Genomic DNA, 22,588 nt, shown 5'->3' with positions numbered 1-22,588 from the left:
AGTACTTTCTTTGCGGATGAGCTGTGGCAGAAAATATGCGAGGAAACGAATTTATATGCCATACAAACGAAGGGCATAGAATTGAAATGCACTGTGCCTGAAATGAAAAGATTTGTTGGCATACTTCTTTACCTTTCAAACTAGCGGCCGGTGCAAATGCATTACCGAGAAACAGAATTAAACAGTTTTTCCATTTGAACGATAATTCTAAACAGCCTCAGAAGGGAACACCTGAATATGACAACAAATGTTTACGAGAGCTGGGGTATCTATTATATATGATTTTACTCTGTACATTAGAGAAGGAACGTGCAAGACTTATGGCTTGGGTATTTCATCAGATATCGTGCTACTTTTATCATCCAATTTGCCTGTAAACCAAAATTTCAAACTGTTTTTTGACAATTGGTTTTCGTCAATAAGCTTTATGATTGCTCTGAAAGAAAAAGGCATATTTTTGCCGTTAGTACAATTAGAAGCAACCGATAGAAAAATTGTGCTCTAATCAGTGAGAAAGACCTCCAAAAACGAGGACGAGGATCAAGCGATTTCAAATATGAAGCAACGCACAACTTGATTGCTTGTCGTTGGTATGATAATAAAAGCGTACAATTAGTTTCAAATTATGCAGGTAAGAACCCCATGAGTGAATGCAACAGATGGTGCCCCAAAGAGAAGAAGTTTATAACTAAACCTCGTCCAGGAATAGTTCAATGTTACAACAAACACATGGGAGGGGTTGATCTTGCGGACATGCTGCTTGAATTGTACAAAATCAACTACCGCTCAAATAAATGGTACATGCGGATAGTATACTGGTGCATAAATTCAAGTTTAGTAAACAGTTGGTTGTTGTACCGCAGAGACATCACACATACAGACGGCGAATTGAAGCATATGCCGCTCATAAATTTCCAATTGGATGTTGCTTCCGAGCTTTTGAACGCAAGTCAAACTACAGTTGTCGCCAAAAAGAGAGGTCGTCCATCATCACTCCTTTTGACAATGAATTCATCCCCATCATCACCAGCTCCATCACCACCAGCTCCATCATCACCAGCTCCATCATCACTAGCTCCTTCTACGGGCTCCGAATCAAACCCCTGTAAAAGAGCTTATGTTGCAGACCCAGCAAATTCAATATGACTTGATGGTTATAATCATTGGCCGGAATGGGGAACAAGAGGAAGATGTAGAGTATGCAGCACTGGGTTTCCAAGCTGTAAATGCAGCAAATGTAATGTGCATTTGTGCTCCAATCCCCAAAAAAATTGTTTCGTGTCCTATCATACATAAATATAAATAAACGGCATTTGAAAAAAAAATCAACTTGACTTTAAATATATAACCCCATTGCCCAATGTTGCATATACGCAACATCCTGTAGCTCTTGAACCAGGACACCTAGGACATTGAAATTTTTGTCAATTGATATTGCGGTCAACTCTAGCTTATATGTCTACTCAAAAAAATTTTAGCCACGCCCATTTTAATTCGGGCATGAGAGTGTTAAGGCCCTAAGTTTAAACAGTTCTCCTCGGTGCTCGATGGAGACCACTGCTGTGGGTAATAATACACTGCTTTGGTTTTCGCTGTGTAGCGTCTGAGTTTTTAAAGCCTTTGAGCAGCATGGTGCTTCTTGGCAATTTTCTGAATTTTGTAAGTCGGGATTTGCTGTTGCAACTAATCCCGCAGCTCTTTTAACATTAGCGTTATTTTGAGCGAAGCTGGAAAAATTTGTAATGTGAAGCATTGAGTTATGTCGTTTATGGCAATAAACGCAATTAAATTTGCTTTCACAATCTTTGAGCGCATGCGCATGAGACAAACAATTGGTACAAAGTTTTTTTGTTCTTAAGAAATTGTTTCTTTCGTTAATGTTTAGTTTTTTAAATTTCTCCCAAGATTTAAGCCAGTGCCCTCCTTTACACAGTTCGCATGACGTATGTTTGTTTTGTTCGGATATGAACGCTTGTGTTTTGAAAAAACTACGATCTAAGTTGTTGTTGTTACTCGCTTGGGGTCTAATAAAGCTTCGATTTAGGTCGTGTTGAACGTGTTTAGTTCTGACCATTTTTTTTTTTGTCTACCCTTTCCGCAATTTCATACTGGGTAATTAAGAAATCTTTCATCTGTTGCCATGTTGGGCACTTTCTTCGTGATGAGAGCGATTGCTCCCACAAAAGTAACGATTTTTCTGGTAATGCGGATGTGCATATATTTACCAGAATGGGGTCCCAATTGTCTGTGGGAATATTCTGTGTCGCTGGAACCGACTGTCAATTTGAAAGAGTGGATTGAAGTTTTATAAATTCTTCACTTGTTTATTTTTGAATTTTTGGTAAATTCATTAATATTGTGACTTGTTTGTCGACTAATATTCTTTCGTTCTCGTAACGAGCTTATAGAGCTTCCCAAGCATAATTGAAATTTTCGTCATTAAGAGCGAACTGTTTGACTATTACGCCTGCTTAACCTTTTGTTTTGTATTGGAGATGATACAATTTTTGCGTTTGTGATAATTTTGGATGGTTTATGTAGACTGTAAACATGTCCCGGAAGGACGGCCATTGTTGATAACCACCATGAAAAATTTCAGTGTCACATGCGGTCACCTTGAGGTGGATGCCTGAACTCGCCTCTTGGCTTTGAACTTGTGGCAGCTCTACTCTCGGTTGTAGAGTAGGTGCAATTGCTTTAATTTATTTCACTTGATCGGAGGGCATAGCTTTCGTCTCTCGTGCTGGTCTAAGCAGTTTTCATATTTGGATTATGCTGAAGATTTGAAATTTTCAGGTAGATCTGATTCGTCAGATTCTACAATTGCGTCATACGCAGCTTGGGGACGTGTCCAGAAATGACCTAGATTTTCTTTTTTGATTTGTAATACCGATTCGGAATTGTTTTGAATCGGTGAAGATGAAAATCGAGTGCAATATCGAATTAAACTGTCACTCTCAGCAATGAACTTAGCGTGTAGCTTCAGCAGGTGTAAATGGCCTCTTTTCATCAGAAATAATTTTTTGTACTTGTAGATATTGTGTTGATTTAGATTCCTTGGAATCTCCGTTCATTTAGATAATATGATAAAATAGAAAATATGAGAAAAAAATAATCTCAGTGTACTTCTGATAATAATAAGTACGTTCGTATCTTTAAGATAAAAAGTTTTTTATTTTTGTTGTACACGCAATGTATCCAATAACGAACGCGTATTTCGTTTTCCTTATTCCCGGTGCTTATGTATTTAGCTACTAGTTTGTTCTTGTTTTTTTATTTTACTTAATGCTTCGTACTCGTTAGTAAATACTTGCGATAATGCAAAAAGGAGAAAAAGGTTGATGACCTTTGTATATGAGTTTGCACTATATGTGCATACGTCAGATGCTAAAAATTTATTTATTTTTTTTGTTTGCAATCCTGCTTGCTTGTGCTTTAACAAGAACAAGGGGTATTGCCGGACAGGTGCCAATTTGGTCTTTGAATATATGTGTGTGTGAACACTTGAAAAAACCAATACGTATGTATGTGCTTTTTTTTAAATTTCGTATTTACCGCTTTATTTTTTCGAAATTTTGTAAAATTTGTGAAGTTTTAATTTAATTTTGTACCCTATGTACGTTGTATATACCGGCATTGGTATGTATATTATTTGCCGTACGGATAACGCGGGAATAGAAAATCGTTGAAGTGCAGGTATGTACTTTTGTTAACATGTAAAATTTTAGTAATGCTGTTTATACATATGTACATGTGGGTGTATGTCGCATTATTTTGTTTCTCACTTTGTTTCGGTATGTAATAGGTATGTACATATGAAAGTGGTGACTATTGGCATATATGTATGTTTGGTTTTGTTATTATACTCTCGCAACAATGTTGCTAACGAGAGTATTATAGTTTTGTTCACATAACGGTTGTTTGTAAGTCCTAAAACTAAAAGAGTCAGATATAGGGTTATATATACCAAAGTGATCAGGGCGACGAGTAGAGTCGAAATCCGGATGTCTGTCTGTCCGTCTGTCTGTCCGTCCGTCCGTGCAAGCTGTAACTTGAGTAAAAATTGAGATATCATGGTGAAACTTGGTACACGTATTTCTTGGCTCCATAAGAAGGTTAAGTTCGAAGATGGGCAAAGTCGGCCCACTGCCACGCCCACAAAATGGCGAAACCCGAAAACATATAAACTGTCATAACTAAGCCATAAATAAAGATATTAAAGTGAAATTTGGCACAAGGGATCGCATTAGGAAGGGGCATATTTGGACGTAATTTTTTGGAAAAGTGGGCGTGGCCCCGCCCCCTACTAAGTTTTTTGTACGTATCTCGGAAACTACTATAGCTATGCCAACCAAACTCTACAGAGTCGTTTTCTTCAGGCATTTCCATATACAGTTGAAAAATGGAAGAAATCAGATATTAACCCACCCACCGCCCACCTCCCATACAAAGGTTATGTTGAAAATCACTAAAAGTGCGTTAACGGACTAACAAAAAACGTCAGAAACACTAAATTTTACGGAAGAAATTGCAGGAGGAAGCTGCACCCAGGCTTTTTTGAAAAATTGAAAGTGGGCGTGGCCTCGCCCACTTATGGACCAAAAACCATATCTCAGGAACTACTAGACCGATTTCAATGAAATTCGGCATATAATATTTTCTTAACACCCTGATGACATGTACGAAATATAGGTGAAATCGGTTCACAACCACGCCTTCTTCCAATATAACGCTATTTTGAATTCCATCTGATGCCTTCTCTGTATAATAATATGTATAGTACATTAGGAACCAATGATGGTAGCGGAATAAAACTTTACAAAAATACGGTATTTGAAAAATATGTAAATGACGTATAATGAAATCTCGATTATAACTTTATCATGCGAGAGTATAAAATGTTCGGTGAACTTAGCCCTTCCTTACTTGTTAAATTTCGTAATTGCCCTAGCTTAGTTTTTGCGCAATCCTGCTTATACTGTTGAGTATAAGCGGTATTGCCGGAAAATGTTGTCAAGTGAATACTTGAAAAATTTTTTTTTTGATTTTTAATGTTGTGTGTTTAGATACACAAATGTAAGCATAAGTAGGCCGTTTATCAGATATGTATATGCCAGTATATATACAATTATATATATATATATATATATATATATATATATATTATACCATATACTGTTCATACATATATTTGGATGTACATATGTAATGTACCAAACTGTTTTCGGTTTCCCGGAAACAACCGTAAGTTCGGACAGTTTGGTAGCAACCGTTCTATTAAAATTTACAGGATCGTATACAGTTTTTATAGAGATCAACTGTAACTTTTAACATACATATATCCAAATAAGTACAAATGGTTTAAAATAATAAATGGAGTAGATACACTCACTTTGTGCCGCTTCAAGGGAGTTTGAGGGCTTTATATATGGTTTTGAATTGGGAAGTGGGGGCTGTTTGCCACTGCGTCCAATCTGCTTCGTTGTCCGTCTCCTTTCCTGTATGGTGTTCCTTGTTCCGTTGTTGGTAATTTCCCTTTGTTGGTTGGCTTTCCTTCGTTGGGTTTAAGTTTTTATTATTTTTAATGTAATTTAATTATTATTTTTTGTGCTTTTAATTTTTTTTCACGTTTATGAATGTTTAATTTTCACCAAGACTATATTTTAGTCATTTATGTTAAGCTTCGCGCCCGTGTGGATTTTTTGTTAAATAATATTTCGCGCCCGCGTTTTGATATTATTATTATTTTTAATTTTCTTTTTTCTTTTTGGTTTTTAACACTGTATTGTATGTACATGTATTTATATGTTGCTGTTTTGTTTTTTTTTATAACTGCACACACGGAGTTAAGTTTTGTTATTATTGTATTATTATTTAATTTTTTTTTTTGATGTTGCTACCACAACAGGGAACCGCTTCGTATCCGTTTTTCTAACTGGTGTTTTTTTGTTATATATATGTATGTATGTTCTATGTATATGTATACCGCAACTTTTATTTTAATATATATTTGTTTTGAAATTTTTTTGGTTTATATATACATATGTAAGTGTATGTATATGTGAATGCACCACGTTTTCTTTTTTATAAAATATTTTTTGTATGTGTATCTGTCACCGCACTTTTTTTTTCTTTTTATATATATTTTTTTTGAAGAAGAAAACAATTTTTTTTGCATATTTAAACGTATATGTCACCTTTTAATTATTTTTTATCTCATTTAGCCAACTTTATTAACTGTATTACTTTGCAAAATGCACAAGGCACATTTCCTAAGAATTTTTAAGCAAGCATTTATTTTTAAGTTATTGCAAGAAAGCAAAATATTAGTATTTAAGAAAGCACAAAATAAAACGAGGCTGATTATCGATTAAACCTTCAACTCAGTTGTTTAATTTGTCGTTGTTCATCACTTCGGTGAAAAAAGTATGTATCACGCACTACTTGCTATTTGTAATAAGCAAAACTACAACAACAACATATAAGAGTATTTGTACTCGTTTGTTGTTGTTTCCACTTTAGAAAGTATTAGTAAGAGTGTAGTAAGCCGCATTTGCCACAGCTACAGTAATTCTAGTAACTGGGGCTTTAAAACAACAACAACTGTCTGTTGTATGCTAGTGTGCATGTGTGTTTGTGGCATGCAACCGCTTGCTGATGACACACCAGTTGAAAGTACGTTAACAACTACTGTTGCAACATGGCTATGTGGCGTTAACTCGCCGTTGATTGCTGATGCGTTTTGATTTAATTTTTCTTATGCTATACTTTTATTGCTCGCACTCTTTCTCTGCCTCTTCTCGCACATTTTCATGTCACATACTTATTTGTATGCTTTTAAGCACGACTAAAACATTTTGAGGGCTTTCACATTTAAATGTTACATATTCAATGTTGCATGCAAGATTTGTTGTTGCGAATAACTTCCCACAGCTATAAAATTTAAAATTTCGGAATTTTGATAAATAATAAGTTTACGTTATTACGGCTTTACTATGAGCATGCCGCATGCTTTGCGTTTGTGCAACAGGATTGCTACTTTGTGTCATTCAGCTCTTCTACTGCCTGGGTACACTCTTTCCATCAGTTTGTGCAACACTTACATCTTCTCTATATAGTTTGCACTAAAAAACTATGCACACCTTTGCAACTTGCCACAAATTCAAAACAAACAGAGTCTCCTCTTCTCATGCTTCACACATTATCTGCTTTACAATGCAGCAAATTTTTCTGATATGCGCCACACGAACACACAAACCGCCAAAAAATACTTCAGCTGCCCCATTTTCGTTGTTGTTGCTTATTGCGTAAATATTTCTTTGCCCATTTTTGTTTGAAACTATACGTACAAGTTAAGCTTGCAGTTCCCTGCCTTAACCGCAACGCGCACGTACTCTGTTGCTACAAGGCAACGACACCTTCGCCATACACCAACTCCGACACTGGCAGCACAAACACACCAGCACTACACTGCAATTGTCTATGTTTATGAGTATATGTGTCGTATAGTGGAAAGTCAATTGAATTGTTGCTGTATAGTAGCTAAGTGTATGGGGGGTGTTGAAATCAATTAAATTTTCAATTTTATTGAGTAAGAACTATGTAAATTCGAAAGCAGCTCCAATCAAATTAATATGCGAAAAGCAATGGAGTCTCTGTTTAGCTATTAAGTGCTGACTTAGTTCGCACTGCATTGTTTAATAATTATGGAATTTTGATTAAAAACAAGAAAAAACGTCAACTTCGGTTGCACTGAAGCTATTATAAAATAGTCTCCAGACAAGGACTTGATTTTGTTCGTTAAGTTTGTATGGCCACTATATGTTATAGTGGTCCAATCTAAGCAACGAGCAACTTCTTAGGAAGAAATGGTTGTATTCATATTTTTTGGAACGATATCTCAACAAATTGAAGAAATAGTTCGCGTATATGTATACAGCTCATCGTTAAACCTTTTATAGGGTCGCCGATTATTCCTTCTCGGTATTAAAAACTTCGTGGCAAACTTAATGTATCCTAATCAGGACATTAATAATGAATTTTAATTTATTAATTTTCCAGCAACTAATCTTATTACAGTATTATTATGAATAAATATGTCGGTATTTATTGCTAATTATGCAATCATTGAATTCTGACTAGTGACCATTGAATGATTGAATTGATTTCTGATATCTGAATTTTTTTTTTAATGAATTAATATGTTCAAATACTGAATTAAGAGAAGAAGATGTCGGATTAATATTTGTGCTAAATATGCAACTTTTTTTGACTTATGATTATTGAATTAAGACTACACGCCGCATATTTTAATATATTGGTTTCTTATTTCTAAAAATTTTTATAACTCTGTGAATTAACATTTCAAATGAATTGAATGAATTCTGACCAATGACTACAAAATTAATTCTAAAAAAGTTTGCTTGTTCAATGACTTTGGACTTTTGACGTATAACTTTTGATGAGTCAAGTCTACACAATTTATATTCATCTATATTGATTTCAACTTCTAACACATGACTTTATTATTCAATGAATAATTAAGACAACTTTGTATTTTTTTTTGCTGTTCATGGGATCAGAGTCCCATACTTTGAACACTGATTCTTATGTAAAATTGAACAAGGAATCGAATGAAAAAGTCAATTTTGAAAAAAAAATTGGGGGAAAAGCACAAAAAACGGGATTTTTTGCGGTGTTTTTTTTTTGGGTTTTGAAATTTTTTTTGGATTTTGAAAATATTTTTATCAGAAAGCTGAAATTTTTTTACATAAAATTGGATAACAGCAAAATTTTTTTCACTCAATTTTGAGGTCGTTAAAAAATAAAATAAATTGTCATTTTTTTGTTTGATCTCAATTTGAATTGCGCGCCAAAAAACAATGGAGCAACTTTGACCACTAAAAAGTTTACAGATATTCTTATTTTGGTCTATATTATGATGTTCTAAAGTTTCGTCAAAATCGGAGAACCACGGGTACAAAACCATGTCGCCAATTGATGGAATGGCCCATATATACCGCGATTTCAGGTTTTTTTTAAACAACAAGGACGTATGTGATTGATTTCGATTTTTACTAATTGGTACTGAAATTAAATTTCATGTTTTTTGTAACAAGTAATAATTAATTTTTGATTTTAGATTATATAGTCTACTGTCAAGTTTAAATTGACTAATAATTTGATTTGTAAATTATTTGAATCGTTGAATTGCGGTCGCTTGCTTTTTTATTCCGGCTCTCCAAAGGAAAAATTATTGAAAATTGTTCAGTGAAAACTTTATGTGTGTTTCAGACGAAGTGATCAATTACTGATTGAAATTTGTTACGAAGCCACGAAAGTCGCGCTAATATTTGTCGGCGTTATTTTTGCCATCAACGTATGGCAGCCCAAAGAAAGGCAAGAAGTACTCGGTCAATCTGCTAGCGATCGTAACGATATCACAGCACGACTTTTTAAACAATAGCTGCGATGTTTGACGGTCTTTATCTTGAAGCAACCTATGGTATATATGGTACTGTTAGATGCTGAATGTATTCTGTTGCGTGTTGGCGCACGCACACATTCTTCTTTGGAAAAGGATGGTGATTACACCAGATCAAATTGATGAAATCATTTCAGCGGAAATTCCTGATTAAGAGATATGTAGATCCAGAATTATACGAAGTGGTGAAAACCAAAATGGTTCATGGACTTTGGGAACCTTACAATCCCACTTTGGTTTGTATGTCTGACAATAAATGCACGAAACACTACTCATGTCCTTTTCTTTCGGAAACGGAAATGGGAAATGATGGATATTCACTGTATCGGCGTCGCTCACCCGACGACAATGTTTATCCGCACAATGGCAGAACATTTAGCAATTAGAGGCATGAATATCGACGCTAACAACACATCGAAGTTGAAAATATATGGATCGTACCATATTCGCCACTTTTGTCTAATTCACATTCAAAACTCATGTCAATGTTGAATATTGTAGATTGGTGAAATCGATCAAATACGTTTGCAAGTACGTCACCAAAGAAAGCAACATAGTGGTTATTGGCCTTGAACAATATGAGATCAGCGGTATCAAATGGGTCAATATGTAAACCGCAATAAAGCGCTTTGTAAGATGTTTACTTTTGCAATTCATGAAAGTTTTTCGACTGTTGTGCGTCTCGCGGTTCAACTTCATTTAAGTCATTGCGTATTGTGAATGGTACAGTGTGTGCAACTTTTTGAGAAGCATGCCAGCAGATGCATTTGCTGGAACATGATAATCACTGGAAACAGACGAAGGAAAATGCGATAGTTACTTCGCATGCCACTGAAGTTGGCATACTTTTCGGGAAGATCATTTCGACATATCAGCCTTCAAATTCGCGTTAATTATGGGATACGAAAAAATGACATTGCCGATGACATTTTACATTGTATTCGCTTAGAATTGGAAATAGGCAAATTTCGGTTGATACTTCCAGTGGTTTGATATCAATTTCACATCCCTTTTGTCAATTCATTTCAACGGAAGATGAACTCATCACGAATGTTAATCCAAACATTGGCAAAATTATCGTAACTGCAATTGCTTGAGTGCATGCGCAATTTTAGTTGCCAAAAATACCAATGTTAATGACTTAAACTGGAAGATTCAAAGTCAAATTTCGGGAGGTTTGCGTTCATATAAATCGATCGATCGTCTTGACAAGAAAGACGAAACCGTAAATTATCCAGTGGAATTTCCAAATTCTTTGGAGAGCCTTGGCATGCCCCAGCATCATTTGCGTCTCAAATTTGGTTCTGTCATTATTATGTTTCACAATCTTCATGCGCCGAACTGTGTAATGTCCTTCTTCTTGGTTTTGTTGTAGAAATAGAGTACATTTTGGAGTAATGATGGGCATGTAGGCGCATGACGATTGCCACCTTTAATCCTTGACATTACAATCCTATACGCTGCGCCCCACGGATATTCGTCCACTTTTTCGCATAATTCTATGAAACATGTCATTTTGCCCTTTTTAATTGCCTTTTTTAAGTCGTTGCATTTCTTTTTGAATGCTTCTCGTAATCTGTCACAGCCTAAGCGTTTTTTCATATTCAGCATGTGGTATACTTGGCGGTATATAGCAGCTGTAGAAATAAATCCCCCCATATTTTGGCTCTTGTATGGTATGCCTTGTCAATTAATGGTTTGTCTTGCATCATCTTATCTCCGTAAGCCCATATTGCAATCTTTTTTTGTGGTGTCGGAAATCCACTTATCGTAATCTTTATTTTTATACTATTCACAGATTAATGCAACGTCTATCTTATTTTCCTATATGTTTTGCGTCAAGAGATCCAGGGCCGCTTCACAGTGGTTCAGGCTTATTTGTAGGATTTTCACCTTCTAGGTGTTTTGAGTGCTGCTGTATATATGGGGCATTTCCGACCTCCTATTTGATGATCTATGTTTGTTCTTCCACAGTGTTTACACTCCTTGCAGAACGTATTGTTAATACAATCTTTGGCGAAATGACCCTCCTCTCAGCATTTAATATAACACTTGCTCCTGTCTTCTGGGTTGCTGCATGCTTTCGCCACTTGTCCATACTATCTGAAACATTTCTTCAGTTGCGAATTTTTCCCGGATTTTGCAGATTGTCCAGCCGATTTTAATCTTTTGTGCTGTCAATAGGTGCTTTGCTTCCTGCGCATGAAGGCTTATGATTGCTTTTTGAGTGCCTGCATATGCTGGTCGGATGCTTTTAATAAACTCTTCACTAAATAGACGAAGCTCTTCGATTTATGAACGAAGTTCTTGTGTAGTGACCTTATTTGTGCCTGATCTCCTAGTATCTTTCCTGATCTCCTTTTTTGTTGTGTGTCTCAATGTGTGCGTGTCTCAATGTGTGTATGTATCAGCTTGTTCGCCGACATTTCTATTTGTATTTGCGCTGTCCTTTAGCTGCAGCTAATACTCCGTTATTACTCGTTTGCCGGATTGTTTTTGGCATGCTTTGCTCGTTCGCGTTGTTATTGTGATGTGTAGATTGAAAATTGTGAAATCGAAATCAAAATCTATTCGCCAACCGAAATGAAATATTTCGCAAAGAAAATTGCCGAGACGTCGAATGGTAAGTGAATTTGGAAGACGTTGAATGTGACAACAACAACAACCAAAACAATAACAATGATATCGACAACAATAAAGATTTCCACAACAACAAAATCATTACAAAAGCATGCAATGATAACAACAAAAAACACTAGGTCCTGCAACAACAGCAATAACGATTCTATTGCGACAACAGCAATTACAAAAACAACAACAACACAAATATTCTACAAAGCCATACTGTTAACAATAACAATAAAAAGACAACAGCATTTGCAACAACAATAACCGGGGTAACGATGCACGTTGCCACGCATTGAGCAATAACAATCGGAAGCACACACATGATGACAGCAAGCCAGCGCAATAACAACAACAAGTGCTACCTAGCAACTAGAATACTAGCTGCATACAAAAACACGACGAGCAGGCAGAAAAACACAAACATCTTTTGGCACAATAATAACAACAAGCACAAAAGCAACAACTAAAACTACTACAACAACAACTACAACTATAATAGCAGCAGCAACACTAAAAGCATCATGATAGCTAGCAATCCAATCGCACGACAAAACAATACGGAAACGAACGAAAATCATTCGAGTGCACTCAGGGATGATTGAGTCAAGGAATTACATTGCGATTTCGTAAGCCCTGCGGCCGGTTTAGTGGAGACAACCGACCTGCCGAGGTCTGAGCTGTAAGAAATTTCAGCCATCTATGTAGTGTTGTCCGACCTTGTTTGCATACAATGACTTCATTTTATTCGGTCCGTTTGTATGGCAGCTATAATTGTTAGATATTGACAGATCCAACAAATGAACAGCTTCTTGAGAACAAATGAACGATTTCAGACCGACATCTCAAAAATTGAGAGGTATATGTTGAGAAAATAGAGATTGAGCCTCTACAAACCGTAGGAGCCACTGATATTAATAATGTGGACAAGCATTTTAACAGACTTCAAAGAAATCGCGTTTATACTCGTATAATTGTAATAAAACTGTATTTACTCATATATGAGAATAAGTTCTACGAGTTCTACCATTCGCAAGATACCGAGGCATTATACAGCCGAATGCTGAGCCGTTTTATGATTTCAAATATGTACACTTTATTATTCAGTATAATATCCCTGAACACTTGCTCTAACGATCCTCTAATCTGCGGATCCCATCCCTGAAGTGATAATCTGGAAAGTCTGCAAAATATGCTTTAACAGCCGTTATGACCTCTTCATTTGAAAAACGCTTGCCACGCATACATTTTTTGAGTTCTGGAAACAAACGGAAGTCGCACAATTCGAACTTTAATTCATGTATTTGAGCCATTGTCAACATGCTCTTATGACACGGTGCATTGTCCTTCAACTGGTCCAAAAGGTTGCAATAATATTCAAAACTAATTGTTTACCAGTTTGCAAGTAATTCACAAAAAAAATTCCTCTCGCATCCCAAAAAAACTGATGCCATACCCTTTTTTGCCGATTTCCGGACACAAACTCGTTTCGAAGCTGAACGACCAGGTTCACAACTCTCTTTGGCCTTTTGTTTTGATTCAGGATCATGATGATAGACTCAAGTCTCATCCATAGTAATGAATCGACGCACAAAATCCACTTTATTCTTATTAAAATACTCCAAGTGTTGCTGAGAAAGTCGCATTCGAATGTGGTTAGGAAATGCGGCACCCATTGTGCACACAGCTTTCTAAAACACAAAATTTCACTTAAAATATGGCTCACACTGCCTAATGAGATGTGTATAGCCTCTAAGAAATTTCTTTCAGTCAATCGACGATCTTTCAAAATCATATTTTCTATTTAGCCTATGATTTCTGGCGTTGATGCGCCTTTTGAACGTCCGTCACGTGGATCGTCTTCAAGGCTTGCATGACCACTATTAAATTCAGCAACCCATATTTCTACTGTTCTAATTGTACGTGAACAAGCATTATACTCTTCTAACATTTGTTCGTGAATTTCTTTTGGTGCTACCCCTTCCAAAAATAAGAATGTTATCACAGCATGATATTCAATGAACTATGTACACTCTCACACCCGACGACTCAAGTCGAATCAGCTCGTTATTATTTATGTTTCAACAATGATTTTAACTGCGCAACGACTTGCAACAGTTCATATTTTACGCATATTTTGTTTTCCGAATGCGCCAGGCCAACGAAGCAGCCAGCTAACAAACCAAATGAAATTCATCCGTAAAATCCAAACAGCGCGCGAATCATTTCAATTGAAATCAGCTAGCTGCTTGACTGTTTAATGTTGGAAAAGAAAGTTGTTTGTCAATTCGTGAACCATAAACGCTAAATCGTTGCCGAAGGGCAGTCAAGTGGAGGCGCAACGAGAGACTGAGTGTGGAAGCCACTAGCAATGAACCGCTGTCGATGGAGTATTAGTGTAATTCAAGCAGATTGAAAGCGAGTTAAACGCAGTAATAACAGAAAATAGACAGGAAAGATGTTTGCTTGCAGTAGTGAATAGATGAGAAGAGAGAAAAATTCAAAATACAACTTAATGATTGCAACTAAGTAGAAAATTGTTGTCATAAATTTTTAGTGTCCCAATAATTTGGAAAATTTGGAAAAGCTGCACCTACCTGTACTCACATGGAAAGGGACCGCAGTGTATGGGATAAAAGAGAGAACTCAGCACAGCTTTATGGACGCCATGGCACATTTTAATGATACCGAATGAAGATTTAACCCTTTTATGTTTACACATGTATGTGTGCATGAACAACATAACATAACAAACGGAGGCCTGTATATTGGTGGAATGTGGAAATTTCCACGCTGAGAAAGCTTTGTCACTCAGCTAGACGGCGTCTACAGCGTAACCAGGTTGAAACGAACGAAAATCGCCTAAAAGAAGAATTTAAAAGCCACAAGAAGCTTCTAAAATCGGCAATTACCCGGAGCAAAAAGATATGTTTTGAGAAGCTCTGTAAAGAAGCAAACATTGACTCTTGGGGAACTTGGGAAAAGTCATCGAAATATTATTCCCGAAACACGACCAGATTTCATATGCCAAGCGACAAAACGAAGCTGCAGAGTCACCCCCTTTAGTCACAGTAGAAGAGCTCCTGGCCATAGCAAAGAAAATAAAAAACAACAAAGCACCTGGATTAGATGGCATACCTAATAGAGCTTTGAAGGAAGCTATAAGCTCAAAACCTCAACTGTTTGCTAAAATGTACAACGCTTGTATAAAGGAAGAGGTATTCCCCGACTCGTGGAAAGTCCAACGTTTGGTTCTGCTCCCAAAACCAAAGAAACCATCTGAAGAACCTTCATCGTACCAACCTTTGTGTATGCTCGACACAATGGGTAAGGTTTACGAAAGTATAATACGAAACCTCTTGGAGTTAGTAACCCAGAAAGCCGGCGGACTATCAGAGGGACAATACGGCTTTATAAAAAAGAGATCTACAATTGACGCACTACGAGAAGTTGTCGATACTGCGAAAAGTGCAGTAAGTGGGAAAAGATGGATAGGTGGCACGAAAAAGTACTGCGCACTGATCACCCTGGATGTCAAGAATGCGTTCAACACGGCAAAATGGGCTCACATAATCGAAGCCCTGGAAAAAATTCGCGCCCCAGAATACCTCATAAACATTATAACGAGTTATTTTAAAAATAGAAGGCTAATTTATGATACGAACGAAGGAGCCAAGAGCTACTCTATCTCGAGTGGAGTACCCCAAGGGTCAGTGTTAGGCCCGCTGTTATGGAACCTCATGTATGACGGGGTGCTAAAAAGACAGCAACCAACAGATGTGAAACTAATAGCATATGCGGACGATCTCATGGTGGTAGCAGTGGCAAAACAATTAGTCGACCTAAGAAGCAAATGCAATGAGTGCGTAAATGATCTACGGCACTGGTTCTCTTCTGCAAGTCTGGAACTGGCGGAGCAAAAAACTGAAGTTTTACTTATAAGCACCAGAAAGGTAGAGGAACAAATAGAGCTCACCATAGGGGAGTGCGAGATTACTTCGCAGAAGCAGCTGAAGTATCTGGGGGTAATATTAGATTCTAAATTAAAATTCAAAGAACACCTGGAGTATTCCTCCAGTAAAGCAAACAAAATTTACAATGCACTATCGAGAATGATGACCAATTCAGGCTGTGTGCGTTCCAGCCGGCGATTCTTAATAGCGAAAGCAATGAGTTCCGTAATACTGTACGCAGCACCAGTATGGATACAGGCAATGAATATAAAAGCGTATGCTAAACAAATAATTGCAGTGCATAGGCTTTCTGCAATTCGAGTAATAAGTACTTTCCGGACTACATCGACTGACGCTGCTGAAGTATTAGCCAGCATGCTGCCCATTGACATCCAGGGAGATGAACTCGTGCGTTTATATCATCTATCAGTGCCTAAAACAGTATCGGCAAAGACAGAGGAGAGGAACAAGAGCATAAAAATGTGGCAGGAGCGGTGGAATTCCTCATCCAAAGGGCGTTGGACCCACCGACTTATACCGGACATCCACTCTTGGATTGATAGACGACATGGGGACTTAGACTTTTATCTAACTCAAATACTTAGTGGACATGGGTGCTTTAGAAGTTACCTTTTCAGATTCCACAATGACATTAGTCCGAACTGTCCGACGTGTACAGAGTATATAGAAGACTCTGAACATGTATTATTTTATTGCCCTAGATTTTCAAATACAAGGGAAAAACTAAAAACCACACTCGGTGGTAGTTTAACTGTCGATAATTTAACGACACTCATGTGTCAGTCGACTGATAAATGGAAAGCTGTCAGCGAAGCGTCAGCATCCATAATCACAAAACTGAGACTTTTTGAACAAATTAGGCGTCCGTCAGTCCGCGCGATAGAGGAGACTTAAATGTCCTGTCCCTCCCACGAAGTAATACTTAATCGGTGGTCCCGTAGGAGAGTCCTGAGTTGGGAGTAGGCTAGGTTTAGCGGATTAAAGTTCCGCACTCCGGCTTTCATGCTTCCCCCTACTATAAAAAAAGGGACCCGGAAACAGACGATCAATCGGCCGAATATCTTGGCAAAGGTGAGCCGAATCCACGTCACGGCAGGTCAAAAATCAAGGTTATGTTGACAATTTTCTTCAATTATCGAGGTGTGGTGAATTCTGAATACCCTCCGACCAGTCAAACTGTCACCAAGGATTACTATTGGAGTGTCATGCGTCATTTGCGCGAAGCTATTCGTAAAAAGAGGCCAGATTCAGCAACTTTTGGGTTTTGAACCATGATAATGTACCTTTGCATACTACCTTGATTCTTCGTCGGAAAATTGACATTCACAACTGTTTCGAGGGTTGGAAAAAGCGTTAGCACAAGTGTATTGGGGTAAAGGAAGATTACTTTGAGGGGGACGACATAAATTTTGAATAATAAATTAAGAGTTTTAAAATTGTGACCAAAATCTTACTATTTTTTGCTCATAGTAACATCACAGACAGCCCAAATCTGCGCAGCAATTGCTAACTTCAGCAACCACACGTCATCACAAATCCATAATTCCACCGCCAAACGCTTAAGGCATTTGCCACTTTTTTATCTTAAGATTTATTTTGATTGTTTTCTTCGTATTTTTTTGTTGGTTATCCTGCATTAGAGGCCTTCCTGCCGCAACGATTATGGCACTGTGAAGTTCATAACTGATTTTCGGCACAACTTGTGCGCAACAAGTCGTCATAACATTAGCATAATGTAGACCACAGATTTATGAGCTCAGCAACAAAAGAGTAGAAAAAACAAATACGCAGGCAACAACCAATTTCCAGTTGATTAAAAACAATTATAATCCATATAAACTATATAGTTGACTGCTTGGCTATGCATATGGGTTGCAGGAAAAACGGACGAAGGTGTAACAACAACAGCAGATTGGGTATGCACGTACAAACAAAAAAATATATAAATAAATATATATATTGAGTATATTAACTCAAGCTTAGTTTTTCATATGTTTATACGCTTCTATATTTCATCATAATCATATATATATAATATATATATTAGGGCGGGTCGATTTAAAAATCGCCCATTGCTCTATGAAAATCATATTCTAAGGATCAAAATGAGAAACTTTGCCGAAGGAACCATACCTCTAAAACGAATTTTGATGTCCCCCAATTTGGGTCGAACTTTTGGGTAGGGGCAAATTTTGAAAAATCCCACTTTGATCCATTTAGAGTGCTCCAATCGAGTCCAAATGTATGACCGACCCCCACTAACTTTGGACGGCCGATCAACCCATGCCAGTGGCACACCCCCTGGAACTTCCCGGGAGGGGGGGTTCCCCATACAATCATTTCAAAAAATCACCATTTTTGGCCTTTACATGAAAAAATCAGCTAAATGGCTTTGTTTTTTCTTTATTTTTATTTATTTATTTATAATAATAGCTATTTTTTCTCTTAAGAAATTTATTTAGTCAGAACATATGTAAATGAAAAAATTAATTTAAGTGAGTTATAGAAAAGAAACTAAAAAAAATTATTGTTTGAAGTCTTGTTTACTTTCAAGTCTGGGCAATTTCGCACGGCTCTCTAATGTCGTCGCCATAACAGCCTCTACATTTTCCGGTATAACCCGTTTGGAAACGCTAGCTAGCAATTGAACATGTCGTTCCGTTCCTTGTATGTGTGATGGAATTTTTGGATCATTAAACGGTGGATCATCTTGATTTAAATATTCTTTCAATGTATCGTACGGAATGCTTCGCATGAATGGTGGTTCAAATACGATATTTATATCATTTAAATTGATCATTTCCGTATAACTTGTGCAATTAAAGTTTATATCTGGTTTTTTATAAGCTCTAAGTTCCATTGGCTCGTCAACATCGGTTCGATAGCGTAGAATTTTCTTGATGGCACAGTCGCGCTTTTCTTTCCGATCATCAAACAACATTGATAACAAGATATTTTCCGAATGCGCATAATATGAATTATCTTTAATTACAATTTTGACAATTTTGCGTAAACGAGGTTCTAGAAATCGTAACCAACCAATGAACTTGAAAAATAATGCACTGCCGTACACGACAGAGCTGTAATACTTGATATTGAAGTACATTGGCACATAACATTTAATTATAAATTCAACCAGAATTCTTAAATTTGCATCTGGATTTTCCGTTGTCACATATAATCGCAATAATCTAGCGGCCTTGGTGAGCCACCGAGAATGTACAATTTTCCCTGGTTTGATGTTAGCCAGATCCACCGGAACCACGCCGCTAGAAATTGCATGGGCCATGTCGAATACGTACTTCGAATCGGTGGAAAATTCTTTTTTTTCTGGAGCAGGGGGCATATTTTGCAACTCAATTTTCTGGAAACCGTCCACCACCTAAAAATATATATGTAATAATAAAATAATTAAAAATGGTTGACAATTATAATAAATGAGTGATAGTTTCGATTTGACGACTCAGTTTTCCGGTTGCCGATCTTGGTCCAGTGCTGGTTGATTTATCCAAAGCTTCAAACAAATGCCGAAACGGAAGTTCGTTGAAGTGTAGAAGGCAAAAAAACCAATGCAATGGTCTTTTTAACAGCAATTCGAATCGTCGTATAATTCCACCGTGTGGGCCAGTGTTTGTTGGCTCACCGTCAGTGCATATTCCAATTAATGTATCCAGTGATATAAGTATTTTTATCGTTGAAAAAACCATTTAGTTTGGTTGTTTGTATTCAGCGGTTTCATGTTCCAGTCTTACGTAACCAATCAATTCAGAATTGGGTTCTCTCAAAATAACAAGATGAAGTTCTTTTACCATCCTAGTATGATACTTCTCATCAATTTTATCTATCGTTAAAGTATCATTTTTTCTGCCATCGAATGAAAACGCTAACAAATTGGTATCATCTAACCGTTTGCGAAGCACTTCTTGTCTGCATTTCTCTATTTCTCTGCGAACTTTCGATTTATCCATGATGAGAGGTTTCCCATGCTTATCTTTAATTTTAAAATCTTGCAAAAGAGCGGTTCCCAATGCTGATGCTACTCTATCAGGCACACCAAATCTGTCACATACCAAGACAAAGCTAAAACAATCGTATCTCTCTGTGTATTGTGAACTTGTGCTTGTATCCATATCTTCTTGAACCGGTGGCGGTGCGTATGTTGAATCATCGGGAACTTGGTATGTTGGCATTGATGACATAGACGTTGCTCCTTGCTCTTCAGTTTCCATTATAAATGCATTCATTGTTAGTCTTCTCTGATTATCTTGATCGTGCATGAACTCTTTGAGGCGTTCGGGAACCCAGCCGCATGCACATGGAGCTGTCTTCAAATCGCATTTACATGTTCCATTGTAAAAAATTGTTTCCAGAGATTTTACATACTCTGTAAATTGTTGGGTGTTGTTTCTTCTCTTGATTTCCTCTTGATACTTGTCAAGCAATTTATTCAATTTATTACATACACTTTTTTTCAGCATTATTTCCATACCAAGTTTTTCCCAAATTCCAATCAACTTATACAAGTACAAGCTTGAATAGTGAATGATTTATGGGAAAACTTTTTTTTTTCTGTTTTAGCACGTTCGTTTAAGTAAAAATAATATCTCAAGATATCCAGATGGGTTGGTAAATTAAGATCAGTCAAAGCTTTCATGAAATAATAAAGTTTTCCTAAAAAGTATTTGATTTTGATCGGTCAGTTTGTATGGCAGCTATATGATATAGTAGTTCGATCTGAACAATTTGTTTAGTAATTGCAAAACTCTTTTGGACAATAGTTTATGCCAAATTTCGCGAAGATATCTTGCCAAACAAAAGAGTTTTCCATACAAGAACTTGATTTTGGTCAGCTAGTTTGGCACGATATAGGCGCTCTAGACAAATAAGCAGCTATTTAACCTGCGAAGTTTCTTTCTGGGTATAATAAACTTTCTCGCAAACTAACCTAACCTAACCTGTTCAGGGTATAAAAGCTATCGACTTAACTCAATTCATGAAAGGACAACAGAAGAAGAGAAGTTTGTGTGTGTCGGTGCGGATATGCGCGTATGTATGATTTTTTGTAACACACACTAATCTTTTTATCAGTAATCAGCAGGATTTACAATAGCCGGGAGCTGAGTAGAGTTGAGTGTGCAAAATATGAAGACCGCATTCTATAAATAGCTTTGAACAAAGAAAAGCTTGTAGATTATGATTCTGAATGTTGCCGGGAGACTTATTGGTCCAATTTTTTTTTACTCCAGCCCCTAAAAATTGGACGGAACAAATGCCTTACAATTTTAATTGTTGTGTTATTGAAAATAGCAAATTGTTTTTTTATGATTAAAGATACTTATATCTACTTAAATCCCCTAAAAATTGGACGGAACAAATGCCTTACAATTTTAATTGTTGTTTTATTGAAAATAGCAAATTGTTTTTTTTATGATTAAAGATACTTATATCTACTCAATTGGAATAAAAAAATCATGAAAAAACGTTAACTTCGGCTGCACCGAAGCTAATATACCCTTCACAGGTGCACTTCTTTTAGTAACTATGTGTTCAGTTTGTATGGAAGCTATATGCTACAGTAATCCGATCTGAACAATTTTTTCAGATATTACATTGTTGGCTTAGAAAATAATCTATACCAAATTTGATGAAGATACATTGTCAAATGTGAAAGTTTTCCATACAAGAACTTGATTCCGATCGTTCAGTTTATATGGCAGCTTTGTATAGATATAAAATAATCGAGATTTCATTATCCGTCATTTACATATTTTTCAAATACCGTATTTGTGTAAAGTTTTATTCCACTATCTCCATTGGTTCCTAATGTATATATTATACAGAGAAGGCATCAGGTGGAATTCAAAATAGCGTTATATTGGAAGAAGGCGTGGTTGTGAACCGATTTCCCCATATTTCGTACATGTCATCAGGGTGTTAAGAAAATATTATCTACCGAATTTCATTGAAATCGGTCTAGTAGTTCCTGAGATATGGTTTTTGGTCCATAAGTGGGCGATGTCACGCCCATTTTCAATTTTTAAAAAAGCAAGCAAGCTGGATGCAACTTCCTTCTGCCATTTCTTCTGCAAAATTTTGCGTTTCTGACGTTTTTTGTTAGTCGGTTATCGCACTTTTATTGATTTTTAACATAACCTTTGTATGGGAGGTGGGCGTGGTTATTATAAAAAAGTGAGTGTGCTTATGACCGCACGACTGAAGTGAAACATCTTTCGCTCTATCTATATGTATATATATATGAATGTGTGTGTACAAAATATACATGTATGCACATATACATATATTAATTTCCTACAAATATTTAAATTTATTTTACAAAACACACCTCTCGCACAGAGAACATAAACAAATTTTTTATGCATGTATGTACATCTTCTATCATATTAATCTTATGTCTCTGCACATGCTCATATCATAATCTTATTATGTATACGCATGTGCGCATTCAGAAATTTAAATCATGATTTTATAACTTATCAATATACAT

Source organism: Bactrocera tryoni, chromosome 3 (genome assembly GCF_016617805.1).
Source record: "Bactrocera tryoni isolate S06 chromosome 3, CSIRO_BtryS06_freeze2, whole genome shotgun sequence".
In the NCBI taxonomy this organism is placed as follows: Eukaryota; Metazoa; Arthropoda; class Insecta; order Diptera; family Tephritidae; genus Bactrocera; species Bactrocera tryoni.
This window is presented reverse-complemented; position numbering follows the sequence as displayed.